Source organism: Orycteropus afer, unplaced genomic scaffold (assembly GCF_000298275.1).
Source record: "Orycteropus afer afer isolate SDZICR_OR568_19922 unplaced genomic scaffold, OryAfe1.0 scaffold00265, whole genome shotgun sequence".
NCBI classification, from domain to species: domain Eukaryota; kingdom Metazoa; phylum Chordata; class Mammalia; order Tubulidentata; family Orycteropodidae; genus Orycteropus; species Orycteropus afer.
This window is the reverse complement of record NW_006921852.1, coordinates 3,764,928-3,775,974: the sequence shown is the minus strand read 5'-3', so window position 1 is coordinate 3,775,974 and position 11,047 is coordinate 3,764,928.

The window sequence follows — 11,047 nt, the reverse complement described above, 5'->3', positions numbered from 1 at the left end:
ACTCCTCAGAAGGAAGGTTGGGCAATCCTACTTCTGTAGTGATACTGCCTCGGAAACCCAAGGAGGGGTCGCTATGAGTCGGGGTCGACTCGACAGCACATAACAACAACAACATATACAATATGATATAGTTGTGTTGCTGTTGTTAGATGTGGTTGACTCGCCTCCAACTCATAGAGAGCCTACATACAACAGAACTAAACATTGCTCAGTCATAAACTTTCCTCACAATCCTTGTTACACTTGAGCCCATAGTTACAGCCACTGTGTCAATCCATCCTATTGAGGATCTTCCCCTTTTTTGTTGACCCTCTACTTTACCAAGCGTGATATCCTTCTCCAAGGAATAGTCCCTTCTGACAACATGACCAAAGCAGGTGAGACAGAGTCTGACCATTCTCTCCTCCAACGAGCATTCTGGCTGCACTTTTTCCAGGACAGATTTGTTAGTTCTTATGGAAGTCCATGGCACTTTCACTATTCTTTGCCAACACCACAGCTCAAAAGAATCAACTCTTCTTTGGTTTTCCTTATTCATTGTTCAACTTTCACACAGATGTGAGGCTATTAAAAATACTATGGTTTGGGTGAGGAGTACCTTACTCTTCAAAGTGACATCTTTGTTCTTCAACACTTTAAAGAGGTCTTTTGCAGCACATTTGACCAGTTCAGTATGATGTCTGATTTCTTGACTGCTCCTTCCATGGTGCTGACTGTGGATCAAATAATATGAAATATTTGAAAACTTCGATTCTTTTCTCCATTTATCTTGATCCCGCTTATTGGTCTAGTTATAAGGATTTTTCTTTTCTTTATGTTGAGGTATAATCCATATTGTAAACTGCAGTCTATAGTCTTTATCTGCAAATGCTTCATCTTCACTTTTAGCAAGCAATATTGTGTCATTTGGATATCACAGGTTTTCAATGAGTTTTCCTCCAATCATGATGCCACATTCTTCTTCATATAGTCCAGTTTCTTGGTTTGTTTTCTCAGTGTGCAGACTGAATAAGTATGGTGAAAGTATACAATCCTGATATAAACTTTTCCTGATATTAAACCATGTAGCATACCCTTGTTCTGTTTAAACAACAGCCTCCTTGTCTATATACTAGATCCTTATGAGCACAATCAAGTGTTCTGGAATTCCTATTCTTCTCAAAGTTATCCATAATTTGTTATGATACACACAGTCAAAAACTTTTGCATAGACAATAAAACACAAGTAAACATCTTTCTAATCCTCTTTTCTTTCAGACAAGATCCATCTGACATCAGCACTGATATCCCTCATCCCACATCCTCTTTGAATCCAGCTTGCATTTCTAGAAATTCCTTGTCAATATACTGCTGTAAACTTTTTTGAATTACCTTTAGCACGATTTTTCATGTGATATTAATGAAATTGTTTAATAATTTCTGCATCTGTTGGATCAGTTTCTTTGGAATGGGTATAAATATGGATCTCCTCCAGTTAGTTGACTAGGTAGCTGTATTCAAAATTATTTGGCATAGAAGAGTAAATGCCCCCAGCACAGAACCTATTTGTTGAAACATCTCAATGGGTATTCCATCAATTTCTGGAGCCTTGTTTTTTGTCAATTCCTTCACTCCAGTTTCTACTTCTTCTTTTAATGCTATTGCTTCTTGATCCATATACTCCCTCATATAGTTGAACATAGACTAGTTCTTTATTGTACAGTGACTGTGTATTCCTTCAATCTTCTTTTGATGTTTCCTGTATCACTCAACATTTTTCCCATGAAATCTTTTAATATTGCTTCTCAACATGAATTTTTTCTTCAATTCTTTCCTCTTGACAAAGGACAAGCTATTCTTCCCTTTTGGTTTTGTAATGCCAAGTCTTTACACATTTCATTATAATAATTGGCTTTGCCTTCTTGAGATGTTCTTTGAAATCTTCAGCTCTTTTATCTTGTTCTTTCTTCCATTCACTTTGCTACTCTCCATTCAACAGCAAGTTTGAGAGTCTCTTTTGACATCTGTTTTGCTCTTCTTCTTTTTCTGTCTTTTAAAATATCTTTTGCTTTTTTCATGTATGATGTTCTTGATATCATCGCACAACTCATGTAGTTTTTGGTCATTGGGGTTCAATGTGTCATATCTGTTCTTCAAGTTGTCTCTAAATTCAGGTGGGATATAACCAAGATCATATTATTTCTCTTGTGCAGTTACTTTAATTGTCTTCTGCTTCAATTTGAGAGTTGATAGTCTTTTCCATGGTCAGCTCCTGATCTTGTTTAGGAAGAAGATATTGACCTCCATCATCTCTTTCCACAGATGTAGTTGATCTGATTCCAGTCAATTTGTCATACTGTGGTGGCTTGTGTGCTATAGTAAGGTTGGAGGCTATGCCAACAGTATTTCAAATACCAGCAGGGTCACTCATGGTGGACAGGTTTCAGTGGAGCTTCCAGACTAAGACAATCTCAGGAGAAGGAAGGAGCTACCCACTTCTCAAAAATTGGCCAGTGAATACCTTATGAATAGAAGTGAAACACTGTCTGATATATTACTGGAAAACTTTATGAATAGCTTTGAAATATTGTCTAATGTAGTGCCAAAAGTGGAGCCCCTCAGTTCAGAACATACTCAAAATATGACTGGGGAAGAGCTGCCTCCTCAAAGCAGAGTCAACTTTAATGAGGTAGATGGAGTAAAACTTATAGGGAGTGCCATTTGCTGATATGCTATTACTCAAAATGGGAAGAAATAGCTCCAAACATCCATTACTAATCAGAACATAGAAAGTACAAAGTATGAAACTAGGAAAATTGGAAGTTGTCAAAAATGAAATGGAACACATAAAGATCAATATCCTAGGCATTAGTGAGCTGTAATAAACTGTTATTGGCCATTTTGAATCAGACAGTCATATGATGTATTATGCCGGGAATGACAAATTAAAGAGGAATAGTGTCTCAGTCATCATCACAAAGAATGTTTCAAGATCTATCCTGCAGCACATTTCTGTCAATGGTAGGATAATGTCTATGTTCTTACAAAGAATACCAGATCATACTACTATTATTCAAATTTACACACAACACCACTAAAACCAAAGACCAGGAAATTGAAGATATTTACTACCTTCTGCAGTCTGAAAATGATCAAATGTGCAATTAAGATGTATTGATTATTACTGGCAATCAGATTGCAAAAGTTAGAAACAAAAAAAAAATCACCAGTAGTTGGAAAAGATGGCCTTGATGATAGAAATGATGCCGGAAATCACATGACAAAATTTTTCAAGAACAACAAATTATTCATTGCAAATACCTTTTTTCAACAACACAAATGGCAGATATACCTTGGACCTCACCAGATGGACTACATGATATAGTTGTTGTTGTTGTTGTTATGTGCCATCGAGTCAGACCCGACTCATAGCGACCCCTGCTTGGGTTTCCGAGGCAGTATCACTATGGAAGTAGATTGCCCCATCTTCCTTCCGGGGAGTGGCTGGTGGGTTTGAACCGTCAGCCTTCTGGTTAGCAGTCAAGTGCCTTAACCACTATGCTACCAGAGCTCCCAGTAACATGTAAAACTCATGAATTATTTTAAGATATGTATATGTTGAATATCACTGTAAAAGCACTCAAGGGAAATGATAAATGCAGAAGAGGGATAGTGGCTCATTCTGAAGAAAGAGTGGAAATGTGATATGGAAGTCTTTACACAGATGTGTGTTATATTATTCTACATATTTTCTTTATTATTGAAACTGTTCCTTATTTAAGGATTGTTAAAATAGTTATGAGGTAATAAGATATCTGTAGAATTTTCTTATACTTATTTAAGGTTCATTATTATTTATATTGAATTAAATCATATAGAATAAGAGAACATTATAAACTTTCTAAGTTTAAAACTTGTAAAACTTGTAAATTTTTTCTAAATTTTTATATGTACATCTCACTCTGTAGACTGTGCAGCTTAAGAGTCTTTGTATATACTTTTCCATGAAGTGTGACATGAATAGTAAATATATTATTAGAAAGAAATCATTCATTATGTACAAGTTCTCCTCTTTCTTTGTGTATTTCAGCTTTCCTAAAATACACAAAGATTACTTTTAAAAGGAGGAAACATTATATATATATATATATATATATATATATATATTTGTGTGTATGTGTGTTCTGCTATACTGACTGTGGTAGTAAAATTTCTGTGTTGGATAGGCTGGGCCTCATTGAATGTCTAGGCAGCTCGTGGTAGTTATTCCCCATGATGAGATTGGCAATCTATTCCATAGTGGGATCTACCACAAGCAGCTGAGAAGCTGCCTTTGGGATGTGGTCTGCTTCCTGTACATAAGGAGAAGCCTTGGGGATAGTCTCTAGTTTATGGCATGTAGCCATGTCATCATTCAGCAGCCTACCATGTTCTGCCAACCTTGGGACTTTCAATGCACTTAAATTAATGTCCTGCCATGTGGATTGGTAACATCAGGACTGTGCCTTTTTACTTGTCAACCTTGGGTTTGTCAGTCTCAGCAGCCAACAGCTACCTGAGTAAAGAAAAGCCTCCAGCTCTAGTGATCTGGGAGCAGGAGACAGAACTGAACCCAAGGTTGAGGGGCTTTCATCCAGCCCCTAGAGCCTGGCACTTTGAATTTGGACTTAAAGCCTCTGAACTGTAAGGGAATAAACTCCTGTTTGTTCAGCCATCCCATTTGTGGTATATTCTTGTCAGAGTGGTACTAGGAAACCAGAACCCTGACACTAACCAATATTCAGGTAGCAATTCGCTGACCTATTTATCACCAATGAATTTCTCTCCATCTCACTTGCTAGGTTTCATGGACAAATCATTGTCATTTGTCTGTATTTAAAACTATGGCCAATCAAGCATCCCAGTACTGACCACAATATTTCATTCTGTCACAAATATCCAGGTTTGGAGCTGTTATGTGTGAGTATGACAAAGTGATAGAGAGCAGCAAGAAATTTGAGAATATTGACAATAGTGCTATTCAATGTTTATAGCCAATATTGCAGTTAGTTACTCTATTAGTTTCCTAGGGTGCCTTAACAAAGTACCACCAACAGCAAACTGAAACAAAATAAATTCATTTTTTCATGGCCCTGTAGTATAGGAGTCTAAAATCAAGGTATTAGCTATGTTGATTCCTTTTGAGAGCATTAAGGGAAAATCTGTTCCATGCTTTCTCCTAGCTTCTGGTGAATAGCCAGTAATACTTAGCATTCCTTTGCTTATAAGTCACTACAGTATCTGCCTGGGTCTTCACATGAACATCTTCCCTCTGTGGGTCTCTGTATTTCCTCTACTCTTTCGTAAAGACATCACTCATATTGATAGGACTAAATCTACGACAGTATGTTGTCAAAGAATTATTCATTGCAAATACCTTTTTTTCAACAACACAAATGACAACTATACACATGCACTTCGCCAGATGGAATGCACATGAATAAGATCAACTACATCGGTGGCCTGAGGTTATGGAGAAATTCAATATCTTCAGCCAAAAAAAGGCCAGAAGCTGATTGCGGAACACACCATCAACTGCTCATATGCACGTTCAGGTTGAACTTGAAGACAATTGAAACAAGTCCATGAGAACCAAAATATGACCTTCATAATATCTGTACTGAATTTAGAGACCATCTAAAGAATAGATTTGATGCATTGAATACCAGTGACCAAAAACCAGAGAGGTTGTGGGATGATGTCACAAATATCATCCATAAAGAAAGCCAGAGGTCATTAAAAAGATGAGAAAAGAAGAAAAGACCAAAATGGATGTCAGAAGACACTCTGAACCTTGCCCTAGAGTGGAGAGTAGCTAAAGCAAAGGGAAGAAATGACAAGATAAAAGAGCTGAACAGATTACAAAGAGCAGCTCAAGAAGACAAAGCTAATTATTAAAATGAAATGTATAAAGATCTGGAGTTACAAAACCAAAAGGGAAGAACACGCTTGGCATTTCTCAAGCTGAAAGAATTGAATAAAAAATTTAAGCCTTGAGTGGCAGTACTGAAAAAAGTCTATGGACAAAATATTGACTGATGCATGAAGTATCAAAAGAAGATGGAAGGAACACACAGTCACTGTACCAAAAAGAATTGGTTGATGTTCATCCATTTCAGGAGGTGGCATATGATCAAGAACCAAAGGTATTGAAGGAAGAATCAAAACTGCACTGAATGAATTGGCAAAGAACAAGGCACCAGGAATTGACAAAATATCCATTGAGATGTCTCAACAAATAGATGCTCCACTGGAGGCACTCACTTGGCTATGCCAAGGGATTTGGAAGACAGTTAGCTGGCCAACTGACTGGAAGAGATTCATATTTGTACCCATTCCAAAGAAAGGGGATCCCACAGAATGTGGAAAATATTGAATAATATCATTAATATTCCACACAAGTAAAATCTAACAAAAGATATTTCAAAAATGGTTGCAGCAGTATATTGAAAGGGAGCTCCCAGAAATGCAAGCTGGATTCAGAAGAGGATATGGAATGAGAGATACCATTGCTGATGCCAGATGGATCTTAGCTGAAAGTAAAGAATACCAGAAAGATGTTTACTTATGTTTTATTGACTATGCAAAAGCATTTGATTGTATGGTTCACAATAAATTATGGATAACATTGAAAATAATGGGAATTCCAAAACACTTGATTTTACTCAGGAGGAACCTGTACATAGATCAGTAGGCTGTCATTCAAACAGAACAAGAGGACACTGCATGATTTAAAATCAGGAAACGCATCAAGGTTGTATCCTTTCATCATATTTATTCAATTTCTATGCTGAGCAAATAATCTGAGAAGCTGGATTATATGTAGAATAATGTGGAATCAGGATTGGAGGAAGAATCCTCAACAACCTGTGATACACAGATGATACAACTTTACTTCCAGAAAGTGATGACTTGAAGCACTTACTGATGAAGACTGAAGACTACAGTCTGCAGTATGGATTAGATCTCAATATAAAGAGAACTAAAATCCTCACAACTGGTCAAATAAACAGCTTAATGATGGATAAAGATTGAAGTTATCAAGGACTTCATATTACTTTGTTCTACAATCAACACCAATGGAAGTAGCAATCAAGACATCAGATGATGTATTGCATTGGGAAAATCTGCTGCAAAAGACCCCTTTCAAGTGCTGGAGAGCAAAGATGTCTCCTTGAATATTAAGGACCATCTACCCAAAGCTATGGTATTTCCAATTACCTCTAATGCATGTGAGAGCTGGACAATGCGTAAGACCAATGAGAAGACCAAATAAGAGTCGATGTTTTTAAGTTGTGGTGTTGGAGAAGAATGCTATGAGTACCACAGTCTTCTAAAAGGACTAACAACTCTGTCCTGGAAGAAGTGCAGCCAGAATGGTCCTTTGAAGCCAGAATGTCCAGACTTTGTCTCACCTGCTTTGGTCATATTGTCAGAAGGAACCATTTCCTGGAGAAGAATATCATGCTTGGTAAAGTGGAGGGCCAACAGAAAAGGGGAAGGCCCTCAGCAAGATGAATTGAAACAGTGGCTGCAAAAATGGGCTCAGGTATAGCAAGCCTCGTGAGGCTTGCACAGGACTGGGCAGTGTTTCATTCTGCTGTGCATAAGGTCACTAGGAGTCAGAGATGCCTTGACATCACCTAACAACAATATGACATCATGCTATTTTAACTGATACCACCTTCAAAGACTTTATTTCCAAACAAGGTCACATTCACAGGTACCAAAGATTAGGACATAAGTATATTTTTGGGGACACAATTAAATCCATAACAGTTACTTAGTACATATTTCCTTCAATTACTTTCTAAAAAATTTCTTTGGTGGAGGCAGTTCTAAATTAGTCAACATGAGTCAGGTAAAAGCACTTCTGTTGTTATTTTTTAAATAAGAACCCTTATTTTTCTGTCTTTTCTGTCTTATTTGGGATGTTGTTTAGAAAATTTAATATTTGCAACTGTAGAACCCCTAATATAACCACTAAAAGAGATGGAAAAAAAAAAAATGCAGAGACACCAAACTAGAGCCCTGATATTATTGCACCACTGAAGAAATTTTAAATTACTTACCTCCAGATCATGGAGCTGGCATGGGATCAGGAGGTGTTTTGTTCTGCTGTGCATGGGGTCGCTATGAGTCGGAAATGGCTCAACGACACCTAATACCACCAACAACAGATCTATTTTGGCTCTTGTATGAAGAAAAAGAATATAGTACTGTAAGTCACTAGTAGTCATATATTTGTTTTATTTAGGCCAAAGTCAATCTTACAGGTTTATGGATGACAGCTAATTAAGAAGAAAAATTTAAAAGGGAAAAGAAATCATAAGCAGACTGGAAGCAAATAGAATAGTGGGCAAGAAGTAAACCCACTTAAGATTTGAGCACACAGCATAGTGCTTAGGGCACTTGACTGCTAACCAGAAGGCTGGCTATTCAAATCCATCATCCACTCGTTGGAAGGAAGGTTGGGCAATTTACATCCGTAGTGATACTGCCTTGGAAACCCAAGGAGGGGTCGCTATGAGTCACATTCGACTTGAGGGCACATAACAACAACAACAACACAAAATACAGCAAATTGATTGTACAATTAGTTCATAAATTAATTCAACACTGTTGTTGTTGTTGTTATGTGCCATCGAGTCGGACCCAACTCATAGCGACCCCTCCTTGGGTTTCCGAGGCAGTATCACTATGGAAGTAGATTGCCCCATCTTCCTTCCAAGGAGTGGATGGTGGATTTGAATCACCAGCCTTCTGGTTAGCAGTCAAGTGCCTTAGGCACTACACTACCAGAGCTCTAATTCAACACTTACTATCTTCAAATAGGTGATAAATATTTCCAGAAATTTCTAAAATCTTTTGTTCAATCACTCTTTTGGTTTTGCAATGCCTTCTCCTTTCCTTTAGAGGACAACTCTCTCTTTACCTGAAAGAAGAAACACTCTTAAATAAGAACTTCCTGATCATCATCCACCTATTAGTCTTGCAGACAGCTACACCTTCACTTCCCTTGCTCCCTTCTTCTTAGAGAAGAGTGTTCTTTTCCGTTAAAAGGCACTCTTCCACCATTTCCTGGGATTCTGTCCCATTATTCTCATCCAGAACCACTTTTTCACTAATTCTTTCTCTTAATATTTAAACTTCCTGTGAATTGGCTTTAAAATAAATCTTTAAAACTCTTCTTTTGTGAATTATCTGCTGAAGTATTTTGCCCTTTTTTTTTTCTGTTTGGTTCTCTACCTTTTGCTTATTTGTTTATAGTTCTTTGTATCGTCTTCATATATGATGAATATTTGTATGTCATAATTCTGACATATCTAAGTAAACATCTTTTCTCTACACTGTACTACAGATTTGTGTGTTCTATTGTATACATAATCTATTTTCTTTTTATTGTTATCATTGAAAACATAAACAGCAAAACATGCACCATTTGTACATGTGCAATTCAGTGACATTGATTACACTCTTTGGGTTGTACAGCCCTTCTCACTCTCCTTTTCTGAGTTCCCCCCTCAGTAATACAAAATTTCTGCCCCCTGATTTATCTATCTAATCTTTCAAGTTGCTGCTGTCAATTTGAACCCAAATGGATGGATTTAAAAGAACATTGTTGTTGTTGTTGTAGGTACCTGTTTTAGTTATCTAGTGTTGCTCTGACAGGAACATACCACAAATAGGATAGCTTTAACAAACAGGAGTTTATTCTTACAGTTTAGAGGCTTTAAATCTGAGTTTAAAGTGCCAGGTGCTAGGGTCTGGGTGAAGGCCCCTTTACCATGAGTTTCAGCTCTGCATCCTGCTCCTAGCACTCTGAAGCTGGAGGTTTTTCTTTAGTCATCTGATGGCTGCTGAGACTGACAAACTCAAGGTCAACAAGTAACAAAGAACAGTCCTGATATAACCAAACCACATGTCAGGCAATTAATTCTGGTCCATTAAAAGTGCCAAGATCAGCAGAGCATGGCAGCCTGCCAAACAATGACTCAGCTACATGTAGGATTCAAGCATGTCATAAGCTGGAGACTGTTCCCAAAGCTGCTTCTTGCATACAGGAAGCAGACCACATCCCTAATGTAGCTACTCAGCTGCTTGTGGTAAATCCCACCATGAAGTTGATTGCCAGTCTCATTATAGAGAATAACTAACACCAGCTGTCCGCCACTCAACCAGGCCCAGTAAAGACACACAACCTTAACCACTACAGTGCCAATGACTTGTCTCTGACTTGTAGCGACCCTATGTAAGCAGAACAAAACACTGGCCGGTCCTGTGCCAACTCCACAATCCTTACTAACCTGATCCCATCATTGTAGTCACTAGGTCAATTCATCTTGTTGAGCCTCCACTTTACCAAGCATGATCCTCCAGGGAATGGTACTTTCTGACAACATGACCAAAGTAGGTGAGATGAAATCTGGTCATTCTAGCTTCCAGGGAGCATTCTGACTGCATTTCCTCCAGGACAGATTTGTTAAAAGAGCATAAGGCTCAGGAAAGATATTCTTTACTAAATTATTGCTTGTTTTAAAGAAGACTTTAGGAGATATTTTTGGTGAAAGGTATAAAGATCATCTCATGGAAATAGTTACCAGGGTTCAGTGAGCCTACATATCCAGAAAGTCTGCATTCCAAGAGAACTTTAAATTCTGTTCTGCATTTTCTCCCTTTTGAACAGGAATATCCTATAGAATCTTTGATCAAAATATTCAGTAATGGTAGACAAGTACCCTCCAGTTCTAGGTTCATAGTAAAGGAGGTAGTTGTTCAAGGAGGCAATTAGTCATACATTCTGTTTCCTCCTCTTATTTCTGAATCTCCTTTTTCCACTCCTCCTTTAGATGAAAGCAAGAGGTCACTAAAAAGATGAGAAAAGAAGATAAGACCAAAATGGATGACAGAAGAGACTCTGAAACTTTCCCTTGAGTGGAGAGTAGCTAAAGCAAATGGAAGAAATGACAAGATAAAAGAGCTGAACTGAAGATTTCAAAGAGCAGCTCAAGAAGACAAAGCCACCAGC